Source organism: Melospiza georgiana, chromosome 1 (assembly GCF_028018845.1).
Source record: "Melospiza georgiana isolate bMelGeo1 chromosome 1, bMelGeo1.pri, whole genome shotgun sequence".
Lineage (NCBI taxonomy): Eukaryota > Metazoa > Chordata > Aves > Passeriformes > Passerellidae > Melospiza > Melospiza georgiana.
The window spans coordinates 139,063,516-139,084,557 of NC_080430.1; the positions used below are offsets into that span (position 1 = coordinate 139,063,516).

Below are 21,042 nucleotides of genomic sequence, written 5' to 3' on the forward strand. Positions count from 1 at the left end.
TTTTTTGTCATACTGACTGATGTGTACAGTCCATTCTTTTAAAAATTCAAGGAAGCTTATTTGAATTGTAAATTGGCAACACATTCATACTGAAATCTTATTGTGTGATAGTGTGACAAATTACAAATGGAATATTGGCCAGGCTTCCATTTCTTGCATTTTGTTCCTAGTTTCTGCCGCTATTATCATTAATCTGTTTTACAGAAGCTCTATAGCGGATGGTTCTGGACATGGAAAGTACATTAAGTTTCATTGTTGGCTGTAGCAGGGCTCTGTGTGGCTTCGGTGACCTGTGACTTCTCCTATTGGTTGTAATTCAGTACAGTTGCTACTAGGTTTGTGTCCTGCTGTGTGTGGATTTAAGAGATTCTGGCATACTTTATGCCTGACAGCTCATGTCATAAGTATTGGATTACAGAGCTTTTGCTAAATTGTGTTAAGAATATCTTTAGAAATGGTGCTGGAATGTGATCCTTTAAAAAAACCAAATGTATACAAGTAAATCTTTAGGAACCCGTTATCGGAAGTGAAGTGAAATGAATTCTCCCTTTTTAAGTTGTAAGTGTAAAAATGTTGGAGATGATTAAGTGTGGTGATGTCATATACTACAAGGCATTGTTTAATTCCTTTGCATTTTAAGATTTCATGTTTTATCCAATGGGAAAGAAATGGGGAATTACTCCAGTGAATCTTTGTTCCCTGCAGCCCGGGCTGAGTGCTGGGGGTGTTCCTCCCTTCCCTGGGCTGATTGTGCTGGAGCAAAGGTTACACAAACAAGGAATGGTGCTCAGGATGCAATTTAAGGAGGTACTTGGAGGGGACATTATGGTGTAGTGAAAGAGAGAGAAAGAGAGGGAGAGAAAGGTGGGAAGGAAGGAAGGAAGGAAGGAAGGAAGGAAGGAAGGAAGGAAGGAAGGAAGGAAGGAAGGAAGGAAGGAAGGAAGGAAGGAAGGAAGGAAGGAAGGAAGGAAGGAAGGAAGGAAGGAAGGAAGGAAGGAAGGAAGGAAGGAAGGAAGGAAGGAAGGAAGGAAGGAAGGAAGGAAGGAAGGAAGGAAGGAAGGAAGGAAGGAAGGAAGGAAGGAAGGAAGGAAACCAATTACTGGCAGCAGCCCTTTCTGCTGCCACTCACCACCTGCCTTTCATATTAGTTCATTTTGCCTCTACCATCTTAAGGGTGATCTCCCACTATCAGACATTTCCTACCAGAGCTTAAATTGACAAATTCATGCCAACTCACTGCAGTTTTGCAATATGCTCTGTGAAACACAAAGGAAATAAGCTTCTGGGTATTTCTGGCTTGAATTTCTTTTGTTGTATGTGTGGTATCTCTGATTTCTTTGCATTTGTCTTGAACTCTGCAAGCTGTTCAACCCCCATGGTCTCTGACTTTTTTTATGTATTCACAGAGGCTTCTGGTTGTGGAACTGGTGAACTAGGAAACTCATGCTACAGTTTTACATATAAGTAAAAATGCAAGGGGTTTTTTTGTCATTTTGCATAATGTTGTGTTCACTTCTGGCACCAAATAGAGTAAAAGACGTAGGTTTGAATTGCTGCTTCAGTAACAGGCATCCAACCAGTGCAGCTGGTCTGGGTTTTTCTTGCCATGAAGGAAAGAAGGGTGATGGTGATGATGATGATGAGTGGTGCTCTTAGGAAGGCTGTTCTCCTGGTGTCTGAATTGGGCTCTGAAATTGCTTCTCATTCTCTGTGACCAAAGTACTGGGAAAGGGTGTATCAGTGATTCCCTAGAACTAGGTGGAGCAAATGCAGACCAAAATACATCCATGCCTAGTACCTGAGCTGTTGTTTAACAAATGGTATTTCATCTTCAGGTGCCAGGTAGACTGCTCTGTAAGACTAATGGTGGGAACAGAAGAACAGAAAGAATGATAAATTTATGGCTTTTTCTGTCTTCAAACAGTTGTGTGATTCTGAGTAATTTAATTTGCCTCTGCATCACTTTATCCAGCTAGAAATTGAATGTTTTCCGTGCAGTTTTCCCAGAGTTTTCATTCTAGCATGAAAGCATCAAAGTAATAAAAAATATTTTTTCATATTCTTGCAAATGGAAATTGCAGAGCCTTGGAAGCCTGTTAATTTATAAAAGCTGAGGATCTGGCCTACAACAGCCCAGTGTAGTTTAATTTGCAGACAGTCAGTATTAAGTATCCTTTGACTAGGCTGTTGAAATTTCTGCATATTTACTTGTCACTCTTCCAAGATTTCTACTATTTTGTTTTTTTCCTACCATTCTTATTGAACAAAGACAAGGAAGTATCTAATAGATTAAGGTGAAGTCTAGTAACATGGTTCAGTGGACTAATACTTTAATCTGTGAGACCCTAAGATCAAGTGGACTCAATTTCAAGCCCTGCCACTATTAATTTAATCATTAGTAATGTTGCAGGTATTGAGAGCCTGGAGTCTGCAGGTGTTTGCTGTTGGAGAAACAAGCAGCACCTTCACCCTCCTGTGATGCAGTCTTTACTGGAAAAAGATATCTTCCTGATTTAAGGCATGTCCTTTGGAATGATCCTGCCACAGTAGATCATGAGGTTGACCTTTTCTAGGGTTTCAGGAGTTGTAATTTTGCAGCCAGTATAAGAATGACTGGTACAGATCTTTATGATGATTTTATGTATAATTCTAATACTGCATGGGAAACACTTGTGTTTATGGCTTTTGCTTAGTTTCACTTTAATAGAGTCTCCTGACATAAGTTTTAATAAACTTATGTCAGAGTTGCTTCAAAATGAACTGACTGATCAGTTTCATAGATGCCAGATGGGCAAAAAGCAGGCTCCTGAAAGATGACAGAAAGCTGCCCTGAAGGTTAAAACTGGCAACAACTTAAGAAAAACTAAGGTTATAGGGTGCTCCTGAATTTTTGCTTGCTAGACCCCATTTTTACCTTCTTTGAATAACTTTTGTCTGGTTAGTGACAAAAATGTGTAAGCATGAGGGCTTGCATATATATTTTGAACATGCATTTAAACAGTGCTTCAGTCTGTTGCTTTTCTATATGTCATGTCTCTGTTAACACATGCACACTATGTGAATTTTGCATGTGAATAGCAAAATACTGCGTGTACAGGAAGATAACTTCAGGAAGTCAAGATAATGGAAAACATTAGCTTTTGATAGACTTTTTTTTTTTTCTGTGTAGTTTCTGAGCCTTCCCAAGTAATTATACAGCTATTCACAATTCTTGTTCATGAGCAGTTGCAATAATACTTACCTGTTTAATAATATACAATATTATTTCCTTTGGGAAAAAGATATATTTGAAATACTTTGAAAAGGAATAAACAACAAGATTTGTAATTAAGTGTTGCTATTTTTAGTGAAATGGGTTTCAAACATCAGCAGCATGTCCTTCTTCTCAGCCTTTAGGAGACTGCTGCACATGATGAAAAGTTTAACTTGTCAAGTATATATTTAGATGTAGAAATCGGAAAATCAAGCTCCATGAGTGATAATTATCAGCACCTGGAAATAATTTGTACCAAAGAGTTAAACAAGTTTTTCCTCTCTACAGATCAGGAGGTTTTAACCTCCCAGTCACTGGAATACTCCCCTCAGTTCACAGTGACATGGCTTGTGGTTCATTCCCACTAGTAAACATGGCACCAAGCAATTAGATTGTCGTTAGAAGATGAACATTAGCTTTGTAAAACAGGATTAAGAATAAGCTGAGAACAAGTGATCAGCTAATGTGTGCAGCTCGTAAGTAACGTTGTACACGCAGGAGACCATCGAGGGCGATGGAATTCCCTTGCCCTGGCTTTCAATAGCCACTGGCTCAGGCTCAGGTTCTGGTTTTCTTTTAATTTTATAGCATTTATTCTCTAGAGCTACAGAAACTTTCTAATGGCATAAAGGTTGCTCCTCCTTCAAAGTATAAAATAGTAGGATGTGGTTGAGCTGGAAGCTCTACAAAGACAAGAATGAATTTACTCTTCTGACCTGTAGGAAGGTTGCCCCTGAAACAGGCTCTTCCCAGATCCCTCTTCTGTTTCCTCCTTATCTGTGTGCAGATACCATCTAAGCAATTTCTCTTGTATCTTCAAGGCTGCATTCTTATTGTTGAATATAGGCTGCCTAGTTGAATATAATGTTTCCCTAGTGTTTTAAAATCAATACAGGCAAGAGAAGGCACTATCAGAATAAAGCGTGTGTATTTACATTTTCTCGGTGAGGGCAGCAACATTGCAATGCATACAGACAAGAAATACCTTTCACAGGTGTTTGATTTTGAAATTGCAGAAAACAGTTATCACCACTTTTACTGGGAAAAGGAGCAGAAATGTAATAAAAATTCATGTAAACAAAGTTTATTTAAGTTAAATATTTTGTAGATATTGTAGTAAGTATTGCATCATTTTTATATGAAGTTTTAATGAAATTTCTATGAAGTACAAGAAGTAACATGCTAATAATATTTTAAATTATTTAATATCCCTTTATATGCTGTTTATGAAATTATTCTAATATGGTCAACAAGGCTCCACAACAAGATAGGAATTTTAGGTAAGATTTTTTTTTAATGGAAATAGATGGGGAGCGAAACAAAGAAGGTAAAATACAGTCTACCTCTAGAAGAGGGGTTGCTTGATTGAAAGTAAATGAGTCAATCCAATATTTCATTCTCTGAGAATGATGACTTACGTGGAGTAACTAAATTATGTGCTTTTAATTGTTACTTTCTTTAGTCTATTATATGAACATTTCATATAATTATGTTTATTGGATAGTATAGATTTAGCTTAACCTAGGAAGTATATAATGGAAATATAATTAGGCAAGAAAAAAATTATATTAATCTTACGTAATTTTCTTTTATCATACTGAATGCTTCTGCTGCTAAACTCTACTGAAATTTTTTAAGTTTAGAATTTCATCAGTTTTAATGGGTCTCAGTTGTTAAACATCTGCTGGATTAGGACCATCATATATAGTTTCAGAATCAGAGGCATAAAATCCAATAAACTACTAATTTGAATACAGTTATGCTAAATGACTGTATATGAATACATATGCTAAAGTATTTGGATGAACTGGCAGAACAGAAAGCTGGTGAATTTGGATACCTGAGTTTCAGAAGTGTTGAGTACTACAGTCATGCAATGGTGGATATGCACTGTATTCTACATCTCTCATTAAATTGTTACTGAGAAGTAATTGGAAAAATATGGCATATAGAAATGACTTTTCTTCAGAAGATGTCTCTTTTCATGTGATTCAGTCTGAATTAAGTTTAGGATTGTATGGCTTGGACATTTTCTGAAATATTTCTGTTGTTGATTTGCCAAACACTTCTTTCTTGCTTTCTCTCTTGCTTTCTTGCTTTCTTGTTTTTCTTTAAGAGAAAAAGAAACAGGGAGAAAAAAGGGGGATGGGAAGACATGAATGAGAGACTGAATTTGGGAGTGATCTTTCTCTTGTTACATGATGTGAAGCATGTGTGGGAACTGTTTTCATCTTCAGAAGTCATTTGCCCCATGCAGAGAATGCTTGAAATGAAAATAACTTCCCAAATTAAAATAGAATGTGTAGTTTTTTATTTACAGACACACAGAGACATAGTCACTCTTATACACACAGGACAAAGTAGGGAATACATTTTATTTGATGCTTGATTCTTGACAAATGTCACTTTTATAAGATGCTATTTGGTAAATTTTAATGCAGAATTACTTTATTTAATCAAAAGCATTGATATTGAGACTTTTATTCCACTTTATGAATTGATACTTGCTCACTATATGTGGATTGTATTTCATGAACATTCACATTCAATCACACCTCCTCCACTTTTAGTGTCATGTTAAAATGTCCTAAGAAACTGACTGGGTTACCCTCCTCCTTCATGGAGTCACAAATACTGTCTTTTTCAATCAGTGTTAATAATTCTATCTTGAATTTACCTTTTACTCTCATTTTAACTAGCATTTTTTGCATCTGGTTGAAAGTTTTCTTTTCTTACTATTATTTGTAAAATTTGAGAACCAAATAGTTCCAGCCAAAGCTTTTGCCATCCGGTCAGCGGGACTGGGAGCTTGGATGCCTCATGTGCCACATCTCCAGGCTGGGCTAGGTATTTCCTCCCAGAATCACTGAGATGTGTCATGGGACCAGTAGTCCTGCTATTTTTGGAAGCCATTTAATGCCTGTTGTAGTCCAGTGACAAATGGCCTTCTTGGCTGTTTTCAGCTGGCCCAGCTTCTTTAATTAATCTTGCTGTAATGTCACACTTCAACTTCTGCAATTGTTCTCTGGCTTTCCATGCTGAGGAAAGTTTGTGTTTGTGTGACAGTCTGGCTGCTGACATTCACTGGGTGCCATTTGAACTACTTTAAATGCACAGGATTCCTATCTTTGCCTGTCCAGGCTCTTGTTGACTTTGAAAGAAAAGGAAAAGGAAAAAAAATCTCACATTACTTTGATAAATACTGAGTGTAAAAGATAGTAAATATTAAAATGGAACGCTCCTTGATTTACTGAGCAAACTTAGGTATCCAACTTTACATAGAAAATTCTCTCTGGTGTACAGTTATTGCATTTAAGATTTTTCTGAAAAAGCTTCAGATTTTTTGCAAAGCAAAGTTTAATAGGTAGAAAGTAAATGCAATAGTATATGGTTATTATCTTGTAACCCTATCAAATCTGGCTGAAGGCTCAGGTTTTCTGTACAGAGCAAGAAGATAACTTCAAAAGCTCAAATAGTTTGTAGTTTGGAGAAGCAGTCAACTGAGAGAACTTAAAGATCAAAGTGAGAATATCTGATTTTAATGATGCAGAACATATGCTTCACCAAAAACCTTTTGGATTAAAAAAGTTAATATAATCAAAGAGAGCTGAACTCTCTGTTTGGATCTAAGAGCTCTATGTCAAAGCACTCTGCACAATATCCTGTTGTGTACTGCTACAGTAGTTGTGTATAAGGAGTGGGTTAAGGAAACTTAGGAGAAACTGAAGCTGGTGCTCAGCAACTTTTGTTCTGAAGATCAAAAATATTTTTGTTGAAGAGCCCTGAAGAGTGTTGAATCTGCAGATAGGCATAAAAAGCAAGATTTTTCTCTGGGAACCTGATTAGCCTTATTCAAAACTGAGAATCCAGGAAGTTCCTCTGGAGATCCTTTTATTTACAGCAAATGAAAAAAGAACAAAATTAAAGAAAAAAACCCAGATAAACCCAAACATAGCTGCAAGAGGGAAAAAATGCCCGAGGGCTTCCTTTCATTTCAGTTTAGTAAAGGGAGATAATGTAGTCCCAATGCCTGGACAGAATAGCATTGATAAGATCAATTTAATGAATAAAAAAAGATATTAATTGAATGATAATTATAAAGAAAAAAAATACTGCACAAGGGAGATAGGTAACAATTCTTTTTTGCAATAGCTTCTCAGAGTCTCTCCCAAAGTCCCTCCAAAGTAATGGAAATTTTTCCATTAATTGCAGTGAGTTTTGATGAGAAATTGCAGGAAAAAACAAGATGTATTTGGAAATAAATATCAACAATAATGTATAGAGTGTGTTGGTTTCATGCATATGTAACTGTAAATATCTATCTATATATGTGGAATTTGATGATCCTTGTAAGTCTCAACTCAGGATGATTCTATGAAGAATTGTAAGCATATACCATATATACCATTATTTGGATTTCTTCTTTTAAACATATCCTGGAAGCATCAACTCAGTCACAGTTGCCACTTGCCAGAAAAAAAAACAACTCCTACTAACATAAAAGTGTACTTTTTTTCCCCTTGCCATCACTAACATCTGTTCTACTGATAGCTCTCATTTCTTATTCTGACATTGCTTTTTTTTCTTTTTATCTATGTATTTGAATCTTTCTGACATGTTTCTTGGAGTGCCTTAGGGGAAGAAAGAGCTGTCCCCCCTTTCCTAAAGTTAATAAAGGTAACTGTTTAGGTTGGTTTTTTCCTACCACCCTGTTGTTAAATTTCGATTTAGACCAGTGCCAGAATAGTGTAAATAGCTGGAGCTCCTTTAGCCCTGACAAAACTAGACAGAAGTATAACATCCAGTTCTGAACCTGCCTACTCATGTAAGTGGAAGCTGTGCTTGTTATGCCACCACTGGTTTCTTTTTCTGTGATACTAAACTCATTCTACAGCCACAGAAGCTCACTGAGGCCAGTCAGGTAGAAAGCCAAAGTTAGTAGAAATGTCCAGCAGTTTTTTTATTAAAGCACTGTTTTTTGCTCTGTGATACGACTTTCAAGGTTAAGGAGTAGCAAATCACCACAAGCTCCATTTTACATTTACTGGATCATTCTGCATCTGATCTTTTGAGCTGTCCTTGCCTTGAATAAACATACTTTGCAAACAAGCTAAAGCAAGACAAAAAGATCCCTTTGATATTTAATAGCTGAGCATCCCTGCATGTGTGACTGGGCTCATCATGAGATAGAGGTGAGCTGGTTTTCAGGCACAAGGCTTATTTCAGAGGGAGGCCAGGTTTGCAAGCTGTTGTGTGTAACAGAAAACCCTCAGGGTTACTCCTCTCCCTCTGCTCTTCATTGCTGGCTCTGTTGTGACCGAGATTAACAGACAGCTGAGAGCAGACACACTACTGCAGGTTCCACCTTCTCCTACCTGCCATTCTCCAAGACTGTATGTGCTAAGTTGTCAGGAAAGCAGTGTGTTACACTCTATGGAATGCCACTGACCTTGGAAAATTGATAACATATATATGGCAGCCACTGTTTGAGAGCATAACTCTGCTGTGGAGGACTTGGTGAACCCTGTTCTAATCCTGGAAGAATTTTTAAACTTCAGATCAATGGCACTCTTAATGTAACAGGGCAGGTCAGGCTCTGATGGTATTTGTGTTAAGAGAGATTATTTTGTCTCGTGTTCTGAATGTCTGAAAAAAGTCCAGTTGCAAGAATCCCATCAATCAATAATTTCAGATAATTGTTAACCTTCATTGTGACAAATTTTCAGTGGCTGCTGTGTCAGGCTGACAAGGTACGTTCTTGTCACACAGAGGAGCTGAACACATTGCCTTGTCTACCTTTGCCTCATGAGGCCTTCTACAATCATAGTGGAGTCTGTTCCAGAGTCTCAGTAACATTTACATCTTTGTACTCACTTTTTGGTGATGTATAAAAATGCTTTGCTTGTAGGAGCCTGGATGCCTAGATTGCTAGGAATTTTCTGATGTCCATCTCCCTTGGAATTAGAAGTCAGGGTCTTCCTTTCTAAGATGCCCAACAGCTGTTTTTTCAGGTGCTCACTGACTGCTGACCAGTGAGTGTATCTAATACATCATTCTTAATTGAAAGCAAGTATCAAGTTTTTTGACCGATGGTATGGGATTTAAAGGTAGATTTTCAGAAGCAAAAATAAGAGCTGCATGTGTTTGCCCTGAAGTAACACAGTTTCTAAACTGTGAGTTAATTCAGCACACATAAAATCTGATTGCATCTCAGGTGTTCATGTGCAAAACTAGCAATGTTGCTCTTGTTTCTGTGGCCTGGGATGGCAGTGCCAGGTTGGCACCCTGGGCTGTGGGCAGGCTCACTCCTTGGTGAAGCCTGTTGTGCTGTGCCTTGATTCTCCAGGTTGCATATCTACTTATGAGTGTATGTCTGATTGCTTTTACTCCAGTAGATCCTATTCATCATCCCCTTATTTAGCCACCTGCATACATTAAAATGAGATTTAGGTGCAGCAAAAGAAAAATAGCAAGATCTTACTTGATGAAAAGTAAAGAGGAAATAATTGAATTTGTAATACTTGTGTACTTGGATGTTGGGTAGTTCATCAGATAAGGTAGTGAGTCCAAAATATGATTGTGAGAAGGAATCAATGAATTGTTGCACTGCTAAGGCAGTATTTTTCCCGTTCATTAGTTACTTCATCTAATTTACAAAATATATAGACATGGGGGTACATTTACTGCAATTGCCAATGAAACCACTCAGGGAGTCCCATAAGAATGTAAGAGGACCACACTTCCTTACAAGAGTGAAATAGCAAAAGCCCAATTAATCAGTGGTTCTTTGCAGATTTTAGACCAGAACTGGCATGCTTCCAAATGGCCCTCAGAAGAGGCCTAAAACAGCTCAGGAAATGATTTAATGGGCACCTGGTCACAGATGTGTTCCTGCCAGACATACTGTCTGCAATGGTGCATCCCAAAATGGCCCTACAGGATCTGAAATGCAAGAAATGTACACAGAAGTTCTCTTCAGATTTGGGGAGGCAATAAAAGAAACAACAAAAACCCCAAACCCAGAAGAAAAAAATCTGCTACATATTCTTCCTAATGTCTTAACTTTCCTGTTAGTCATGCTGGCAAGTACCCATGTTCTTGCTGACATTTTGGTCAGTATTTCATAATTTCTGTGATCTTTTGTCAAATTAGCCTTTATTTTGTTTATCTTGATGTCCACTTAATTCTCATTGTTGCAAAATAGCAGGAAGTAAAGTTCTTTCTCCTGGCCTGGGGTGGTTGCAAATGTTCACCAAAAGCCACCAAACCAGCCAGTGGTGGCTGATCCTGGGATACAGACTGCTAACAAGTTGCTCGATTTTGCTCTGCCCTTTTTTTTGAGTGCTCATGGTTCTGCTGAACAATGATTTCATTCTCTTCTTCAGGCTGTTTGATGTAAAGTTGTTGCTCATAAATTTAGCACCAAGTTACTCATGTTGCCCAGGTGATGGAAACCTACAGTTCGGAATGTGTTATTGGTGTTTCTGGCCAGGTTTTCAGTTGGAACAGGAGTCGACGAAGTAGCTCTGATTTTCTTGCATAATTTCTTTTTGCCATAATTAGATCTGATTGTTCTGATCTTTGGGCATAGTTTAGGAGCATATGTAAGGTCATTGGCATTTCAGAAGCCCTGGCTAATTTGAGTTCTAAGGAAAATATTTAGAAATGTGAATTTGTATAATCATCTAAGTTAAAAATGTTTCCATTCAGTCTGAAGTTTCTGCTGTGATGAGACTTTAGTGAGTTTGATTTCACATTTCTGGTAGGAGCTTATAGATAATAAACTAGAAAGAATCCTCAAGAAATATGAGACATATTTCTAGATAACAGACTGAAGGAAGTGTTTCTCAAATGCTTAAAAATGTAAATAATCCTTCTTTAAAGATACTAGAATTGCCATAATTCTGCCTTTACTGATAATTTTGGAAATACCTAAATAAGAGTTAATTTGCAGGCCTGATTATGTTTTCATTACTGTTTATTTCTGACACATCAGCACATTTCAGGTGTGCCACATATTACATGCCTTCCTTTATAACATATCTTTTTTTTCCTAATCCATCTTCTTCGTGACAAGAACAGATGCATGCGAGTCCTGTTTTTCCTACCTCCACATCAACAGTGCTTACAGGAAAGACTGCAGCTAGGTGCAATGAGGAGCTGCCTTGCATGATGTTTTTCCTTGACAAATATTTAAAGAGGACCTTTGAGTTTGGTGGAAACGATTGCAATTAAATTTTTTGTGACACATATGGAACACTTTAGGGTGAAATTTATCTTGCCCAATAATAATGTTCTGATTTTAGGGGTAGAAGTCTAATTTCAGTGAATTAAATGGGTGCACTTGATGATGAACTGATGAGGGTAGGCATCTATACAAGATGGTGTGTCTGATTCTCTCCAGTACGTGTCAGACACCTACAGTCTACAGAAGATGGAGACGTAAAAGGAGGCAATACATGGAGGACAAAAAGAAGAAATGCGCTATGCTTTATCATAGATATTTGTGATTTATCCCGTTTTTTACATCTTCTACTCATCCATTTCCATGAGACCTATCTGAACCTATTTACTCCTCAACTGTCTTCTAGGGCTTTTGGAGAAGGGTCTCTCTTCAGTCTGTCCTTCCTCCAAATTGCAAGATAGAGGCTCAGACAAAATATTGCTTTTCATTTCCATCTTTTGTGTTTATAGGATGATACAAATGTTTTTGTCTGTTACAACAAGCTGTAGGATGCAATGACTATTGCATCATTCAGGTGGAAAAACCTAATTTGTGTGTTAGAAGCATCCAGCATTTCCTCTAATCTGCACAATACTTCACATAAAACCCAGGGTAAGCTGTATGCGTGGAAAAGCTCACATAAGTCTATTTTTTTGTGAAAGGCAGGTTGGGAAGTGTGAGACACAGAGGAAAGGGATATTATAATTTCTTTCTCCCTCAGAATCCTTCTAAATGATTTCCTGGTAACACTAACCCTTGGTGTGGCAGATGGGTTTTATGAGAATTAATTGTAATAGTACTATATGCAATTGTCCCAAACGTTTTCAAAACCCATTTCCTTCTCTTTATTTTTTCTGATGTCTACTACAAGAGCATGTCATAAATAAATACAGCAGGAGTATTTCTACTTGTAAGTAACAGAACTGATTTTAGCTTTCACTTTCACAGAGGAATAAGTAGGGGTATTTAAAAGTGGGCTTGGCTGCACATACCATTAAGAGATTGCTGTAAAGGAAAATGCTGCACTGCTGCAATAGGAGGGGCTGCATGACCAGACTGCACGTTTTGGCCTGCCATCTGTGATTCCATGGGACACTGAGAAATGACACTTGGGACAGGATTGGAAGGAATCACTCACCACAATTTGATATGATCACATTAAGACAACGAATACGGAGTTCCTTTGCTGTTTCCCAGCTGCTGCTCACATGGTGCTGGGAGCTGAATGCTTCCCTGCACCATCTCTAGCACTGACTAATGGGAGGAGAAGTAAACAGAGCATAACCCATTTTGGAGGTCCATGTTTATATTGTATCTTGGTAGGGAATATCTCATTCTGGAGTCTCAGCAACCTAAAAAACGAGGCAGATGTGTGTCTCCATTTCAGAATAAAGGCATAACCTGTGGTTGAGGGTTTTTCCTAACATGTGTCTTCTGCTTTTGGGAGCACTCTTCTCTTACCTTTAGGTGAAAGAGATTAGGTTAATCAGATAGTACAAAAATTTTTTTTTTGTAATAAGACTATAAGGATGTTGAGGCACTGGCACAGGCTGCCCAGTGGAGCTGTGGGTGCCCCATCCCCAGAGGGGTTAAAGGCCAGCTTGGATGGGGCTCTGAGCAACCTGGCCTAGTGAAGTGTCCCTGCCTATGGCAGAGGGGGGGTGGAACTGGATGGTCTATAAGGCCCATCCAACCCAAACCATTCCTAATTCTATGATTTAGTGGTGGACCAGGCAGTTCTGGACTAATGACTGGACTTCATGATCCTAGAAAGCTTTTCCAACCTGAAGGTTTCTACAATTCTGTGATTTTTACCCCTCTTCTTTTCTAACTTGTGCGCATTATTGTCTTTCCTTTCATGTTTATGAAATTGTTTATGTGTGTAATAGCTTCTGTTTCAGAAATAATAAACTGACAGAAACAAATTAGAGCTCTTGTCTTTTCAAAAATTTTCAGTGTTACCTTGTCTGATATATTATTAATAGAAACAAGAGACATTCCTCAGTAAAAAGGCAGTCACTTGGCACCTTCTATGATAATATTGTCTTAGAAATATGAGAGATACATGTGCACCTGAAACTTGGTTATGAGGAATTTTAATATTAATATAGTCACAGTTTCAGTATCAGCTACAGCAGAAGCTACACAGGGAAGGAACTTTTTTTTTCTGCCATGCTTTTCTGGCTGGGTTAGGTGGGGTGGAGGACACAGCTTCTGGGATTTACAGGTACTCTGGAGCTGTTAAAGCACCTTTTAGAACTGAAAGCCAAGGAAATGTCACCTGTGTGACCCATGAGTGGTGGATGGTGCCTGGCTGCAGAAGCAGCCCAGCGTGGAGGGCAGGGCACAGACACAAAGGGGGGCTGAGGCCCACAGCAGACCCTGCAGAAGTGCTGTCTGAAATGCAGGAGGAGGCTGCTAGCAGGGCCCTGTGGGGCCAGAGAGCACCTCTAGAGCAAGGGATTTGGTAAATTGGAGGCCTCATAGACACACCACTCAAAGGCTAGTATTGCAGAGAGAAATAAATGCTTCTGTGAAATTTGGTTTTGCTTAAATTTGTAGAAGAGATATTCACAACACCTTTCTTTTCTCTTTCTGCTTTCAAACTTTGCTCTATGAAAGATAATTAAAGATCTTTTCTGAATTTGCTTGAGGAAATATGAAGTTACTGGTGTGATAATATGTGTGCTTTATTGGCTTCTATAAGCAATTAAAAAAATCTAGATTTAGGCATTTTGTTTGTTATTATTTATTAATAGGGTTAATTATAGCTGTGAGCCATGGAGATTAGTATGTGATTTTCTAAGCTTGCATTGATTGATTATGGTAATATATCTTAAGAAGGACTGCTTAATGGAATTTTTTGATATTTTGTGGGTCGGTATTTTTTTTTTTGGCCTGGAGTTTACAATCTATTTAATTTTATACCTGGAAGAATTTTAACTTCTATGTAGTGCTTATATTTTTTGTTCTGACTAGTATAAGGTTGTCTGTTTCAACAATTTTTTTTAAACTTTGGTGGTTTACACTTAAATGTAAACTTGTGTATAGGACAGGTCATGAACTCCTCTCTGTATCCATGAAATAAATAAAGGATTACAGTTTTTCCTGTATTTCAGCTTGCCTGGTGCATGCTCAGGCATCAGGGCTGACATGTGTACATGCCTTCTAGGTGGTATCTAGGCTTGTGCAAGTGCTTGAATTAAAAAATGTTCTTGTAAAGAAGAGTAAAATGCAGATGTGCTCAATCTCTTTGCTTGCTTCTAAGATTTTTCCACTAGGCTCAAGTGCAGTGAGGCTTTTGTGTGATTTTGGACCTTGGCTTTGCTAAGCTGATGTGAGAATGTTTCTTTATTTTGTAGGAAATACTGAAGTGGGAACTGGCCTTCCCCTCTTACTGTGCCCTGATCTGCTGTTCTCAGGAGCAGTGTGGCTGGGTTGTGGAGCAGTTTCTGGGGTCTCCTCTTGTGCATGAGCTTTGCTGTGGGCAGTGGCTTTTGCACCAACAGTGGGAAGAAGTGGGTTTTCCATAATGATGTTCAACTGCTTCCAAAAATACAGAGGGAAAAAAGAGGCAGGTTTTGTTTAACAATATTGCAGCTTATGCTTTACTAGTCTTCTTCCTGGAAAAAACTGTTTTCCCAGAGAAAGCCTATGCATAGGATCCACATAAATATTTTTGCATGTATACATGCACAGGATTCAAATGTACAAGTGCTGCATCTGTGACTCTCTAATTGCTGAGGCCATTTTAACTATTGAGATGTGCAGGTGTACCTGCCTCTGCCATTAGCTTGTTTTCCAGAGTATGCTGTCCATCTGCTTCAAACTGTTTAAATGCATGCTTGGCTTCATTTCTTGCTACTGCAAATCAAATAATAAGGGATAAATGCCTACATGACACACATCCCAGGTAGATTTATTTATTTATAGCAGCTAGATGATGCTTCCTAAGTTGGCCTAGTTATTAATTTGGATTTATATTGTTTCTACATGATTATTTTGCAGATGTCTTCTTGTCTTTCTCTCTTCTGTCTTTCTATCTGTCTTTTTCTTTTCTCATACCTTTTTGGAATGGGAATTATTTTCATATTTAATTTCACTTTAAAAAATAAGGCAAATACATGTAATTCAGAGGTTGCACAGGTTAGAAACGGTATATTAGACATTAGTGCTGCTAGGTGAATTCATAGCATTTCTCTGTGTTTCCTGCATGTACTGTATGTGATTTAGGAGTATTTCCCCATCCAATTTGTAGATAGAAGAAACGCCCCCAGGTTTTTATCACCGATTAAATAATGTGTAGACCTTCCAGCACTTTGTTTCAGGGCTTTTGTGTTGACTCTCCATCTCTAACACCACCTAAACTGGTCTTTCAGTTATTGGATCAACTTACTTTTTCACTCTTTTCTGAAAACTTTAACAGAGAGTTGACATAAATGATATTCTGGAGGCTGAAAAATGCTAACAGATGGCAACATGTAGGTCTCATGCAAGAAGAGGAGAAACCTGTGTATATTTTAGCAAAACAAGAGGAGGTTCATTAGAGAACACATACAGCTTTGACCATGATTTGTAAGGATATAATAGCAGAAGGCATCTTGCTGTTCTTGCTCTGCAAGCAGTATGACTGAAACACAATTCCAGCTTCTGCATTGAAATGGGATTCGTGTATTGTTTGTATTAAACATCTTGTGATTCTGTAGCCTTTAGAGCTTAAGTTGTTTGTTCAAAACTACTGTCACATTTAGGACTGAGAGAGAAGTTTTCTCATATTAAGATATTTTAAGAATAAAATAGCATTCCTTCACCCAGATGCATTTATTCCTGATTTTGACTCTTCAGTATGGCCTTAGCCATCTCTTACTGTAATCCTTAGAAGATCCTCCTTGGCATCTCTAGCAGTTGAGTCAAGTTCTCTGTTGATCTTCCTTATTCACAGTCAGTCAAAGCTAGTGTGATATTTTTTTACTTCTGGCTACTAACAATAGTCGCTAAATCACTGCAAAACAATGTTTGCTTTTTGACCCAGTTGCCTACACGGGCATTCTTTTGGAACAAAGCAGATATGCTTTTTAGTGTGTTGTGAAGATAACACAGCAGCTGTATTTGGCAGGGTTGCTCTGCTTTAAATATCAGTGTCTACCAGACTGGAGGATGTCAAAAATGGGAAATAAGTATGACCATAATAAATGACTATGTAAACCATGGCTTATCATGAAACATGCAAGGAAAGTACTCTGGATCAACAAAGGTTTGGTTTGCTTATGTCAGGCAGCTGATGTATTTAACTTTCTATATTGCTTTGACCTTGGCTTGCATACAGTATTATTACTGGGTATCACAGCCTCTGTCACTTTCTCAGACATGTATTTTGACTCAGTGTGAGAAACTGAAAGTGGATTCTACCAAAACTTCCTATTTTAGAAATACAGAGTATTTTGAAATCAGGTAGTGATTTCAGCAATGGGTTAAATACTGTAATAAGAATATATAGTATGTCATTAGTTGGGAAAAAACTTATCAGTGAAAGTTTTAAATTTTATTCCTGAAATTGATTTCTTTCATTCTGCTCAACTCCAAAAGTCTACATATTTAGTAGCATGGTTGTTTAGTTTTTCCTGCAGTAAGGTTAACTTACACAAGTGCTAGAATATATTTTGGTATTTCTCTTCGTCTATTTACATCACCTACCTTTGAAGCATTGATCTTCTTCTGGTTTGAAGTAGTGTGCATTCTCATGCCTGTAGGCATTTCATTTTAGCAGTGCTCAAATAGAGGTGAGGTTATATTTAGGAGAAATAATATATTATTAATAATAGTAATAATAAACAACTGTTAGACTTCTGCGAAGATTTAGCTCTGGTGTGCAGATGGTCCACTTTCCTCCTTCTACATTGCGCCTACAGAAAGAGATAAAAACCCTCAGGGAACAAGAATGCACATTTTATTTACATTTATGTCGTGACCACTGAAGGGAAATCTTAAAATTACAGAATCATACAATGAGTTAGGTTGGAAGGGATCTTAGATGTCTTCTGATGATGAAAGGAAGTATTAAATGTGAGGATAAATTTAAGCAGCTTGCAGCCTTTTCCACAGAAGAGAGCATCCCTATGACATTAAGGTGCAGTGGATGTTTTTGGTTTTGTTTTCCTTTTCAGAGAATACATACATTTTTGCTGCATCAGGATGTGTTAACACAAATCTGTTCCAGTGATTTGAATACTTGTTGACCTAAAACAGCAGCTAGGAATATCTATCTAAATGGTAAGAAGAAATTTAAAGGGTAATTCATGTTTGTGTGCCAAATACTCAAAATCTTTAGCAGTTTGATTTTGTCTATTCTTGTTATTAAAACCAAGTAAATCCATGAGTTTCCAATAGAATTTCTAGAGAAATAGGAAAGAATGTGACAGTATTTTCTGCCAGGCAGATTTACAACATTGCTATTATCATAGTTTCTGGTGAGTTCAACAGTTATATACAAATATATGTATTTAGCCAGGGCTGTTGAACAATCAAACCCTGATAACAAAATTATCAGGCTGGAAAGTTAATGAGAGCTTTCTGCAGGCACTGGGTCCTTCTTTATGGCCCTCATTTTAGTGGAAGCAAGAAATTTTACCTGGAAACAGTACTAGAGCTGTTGGAAAAAAAGTCTGGTAAAGAAGCTAAAAGAGAAAGAATTTCTTTTTCTTTGTTTTTTTTTTTTTTTTTTTTTTTTTCCTTTTTCTTTTTTTTTTTTTTACCTCCTGAATTGTTTCTGAAACTTAAAAAACATCTTATCAGGAAACTAAATTATAAAAGTAGTATCACTTGAGGCTGTGAATTTATTAAGTTAATTCATCCCTGCTACTGGCTTGTGTAAAATGTTAAGTGAGCTTAAACAGAACAAATTATTCTCACCCTGTATTCTTGAATTAAAAGATGAGAAATGCATGTTCTATTTTACATAACACACATTTACCAAGACCTGTACTACTGCATTAGTGTAAAATGTAGAGTGCTGTTTCAGTGCAGTTGGAAGATATTAAAATTGCCAATTTCTACGGTTAAAATTATATCAAGAGTAGAAGAAAAAATACTTCTTGCTGTCATATTGCTTACTGCAGACTCAGTTTGAAAAACATCCAAGATCTATGGATTTTGAATACTTTCTTCTCTAAAATTCATCATTTGATCCATGCTTCCCTCCATTACTGGGACAGGCTCTTAGAATAGGATCTGAAGCTTTGACCCAACTTAATGACCTGACTGCTTTGTATTGTGTGACATAAGCAAATCAGCCTCTATTTTAAAAATACTCCATTTAGTTCTCCTGTCAGAGAGTGTTGTGTGGTCAGGTAACTGGTCTTGTAAAATGAGTACTTCCATTATTGACCGATTTTAAAATACTTTGAAAGGAATGCTTCAGGAAAATTGGAAGCTGCAATAACTGCTGTTTTGCTTTAGATGGTTTCTGTGGTTCTCTCAGCACTGTTATGGGATCCTCATATGGTCTTGTACTCTACAGAGAGATCATCGGTAGCTGACAGGGTTGGTACAGTGTAACTCCAGATGTGAGCAGTGTCAGTGTCACAGGCACTATGGCAGAACAGGTTATTTGTGATAGGAGGCAACTGCTTGACTTGGGAGATTTGATAACACTAACACTCCCTTGGCCATTTATTCTGTTGTCTGTTAATCATAGTTAATGTACCTTTCATGGAAAATCTGACCTCACAGGTAAACAGCAGAATGCTGCAAAGAGATGAGTATGAGTATGCATGCTCAGTGGGATATTAGTCTGTAGTCATTAAAATGTCATTTATATAATATGAAAGCTTAGAAAATGCAAATTTTCAAAATATGTTTCTTTGTCTCTTAATGTTTTTGGGCTTATGCAAATTGTATTTACCTTAGCAGCATCAGTTTTTCAGGTATCTATAAGTTAGAAAGTGGATTACAACATTGACAGGAAAAGTTTGCTGTCAAAACAGTTGTTCCACTAGTGTATTTGCATCTAGAAAAAGATCTCATTTATTGCAAGAGAACTATTATTGCAGTTTTTCAATTTGTGTTTTGTTTTTTTCTGTTGCATAATTCTTCTGCTTTGAAGAGCATTGAATTCAATCTATCAGAGCAGTGGGAAACCGGTACTTCAGTTATGGTACTTCAGTTATTACAAAAGAAAAAAAAAGAAACAGACTTAGTAAGAATACTCAATTTGATTTTAAATCACAAAATAATATGTCTGTTCTTAAAATAAGTGTAGAAATGCAACTGTATCTTTCTATTGCCCTCTGTAGAGTTTTCTAGAGGAAACAGAATCAGAATTCATTCTGAATATTTCTGTTGTGGAAAATAGAAAGACACAGACTTAACATCTAAGAGAATGAGTGAACTTAAAATAATAGATCATAAAGATAGTGTATATGAGTTTTATACACATGAAAGCAGTTACGTTTCTGTGCCAGTCTATGTTTTACAGAAGATGCAATGAAATTAAAATGTCTACAGGCCAAATTTTACTCGTAGTTCATAAACTAGCTGAGTTCATCCAGAGCAGTTCAGTTCATGTAAAATAGTAATTTTGCTTTTGAAACTGCAATATGGTTTTTGTGTTTGGTATGTAATTTTCCAAAAGAAACCAGTTATAGGTGCTATGATAAATGTATGTTTAAGGGATCATACATATTACAAAGTCATCCAACTTTCTATTCCCAGAGAATTAATTACGTCCCATTTCCATTTTGTCAGTGCCATTTCCCATATGAAAAAGAAAATAGGAAAAAAACCTTTTTTGGATTAATATACCCTGCTCCTATTGGCTACCTATGGCAATTACTGAATTAAATCATTATTTCTTAATATAGAAAAGGATTAAATAATGTAGTCTGAGAAAAGCGTCCTTCTGTTATTGCTATAATGATTCTTTCAGAGATAGCTGATCATCTGCTATGTGCAAGAGGCAATAAACTGATGGCAAGTAAATTCCAATAAATATTGGCTCTCACAGAAGAGATTTGCTTTAGAAATTATATATAAATTTTCTTTTCATTAACATTGGAGATAGGACTTTGATTTGTAATGAGGTCAAAGGCATGAGAAGTGATTTACAGTATGTATAAGGAATTAAGGGACTTTTGGATGAAGTAAATGAGAAAAAAATCCCATATTAAAAAATTAGTGGCTTCACCTTTGGAAAAATAATGATCATGTATTATATGGCTTTCTAAGCAAACTGTAAGTTAATATGTCTTTTATTTGCAGTGAAAGCTAATTAAACTTTGACATTGTAGCAGACACTTTTTAAATCTGCCAGCGTAGGTGTCACTTACATTAAGTGCTTTTACATAACAATCTAATTAAAAATTAGTTAGTTATCAAAGCTAAGAATGTCATATTAATTGAGATATGTATTAATATTGCACTTAATTTACCACAGAGAGGGAGAAAAACTCAGCAAAAGGGGGCAGCTAATCCAGTGAAATGTGGCTCTGCATTTAGCCCAAGGAGAATCAGTTTGGAGTTTAGAAAAACAGGTTTGCATCCACTTGGTTGTTGTGTAGTTGCAGAATCA

At 37.0% G+C, this 21,042-nt stretch overlaps 1 protein-coding gene across 3 annotated transcripts in view; it reads left to right on the forward strand.

Annotated features, from left to right (window-relative positions):
• TRPS1 (transcriptional repressor GATA binding 1) overlaps positions 1-21,042 on the forward strand; it is a 211,661-nt gene that overhangs the window by 108,732 nt on the left and 81,887 nt on the right. The gene's annotated exons all lie outside the window — the stretch shown is intronic.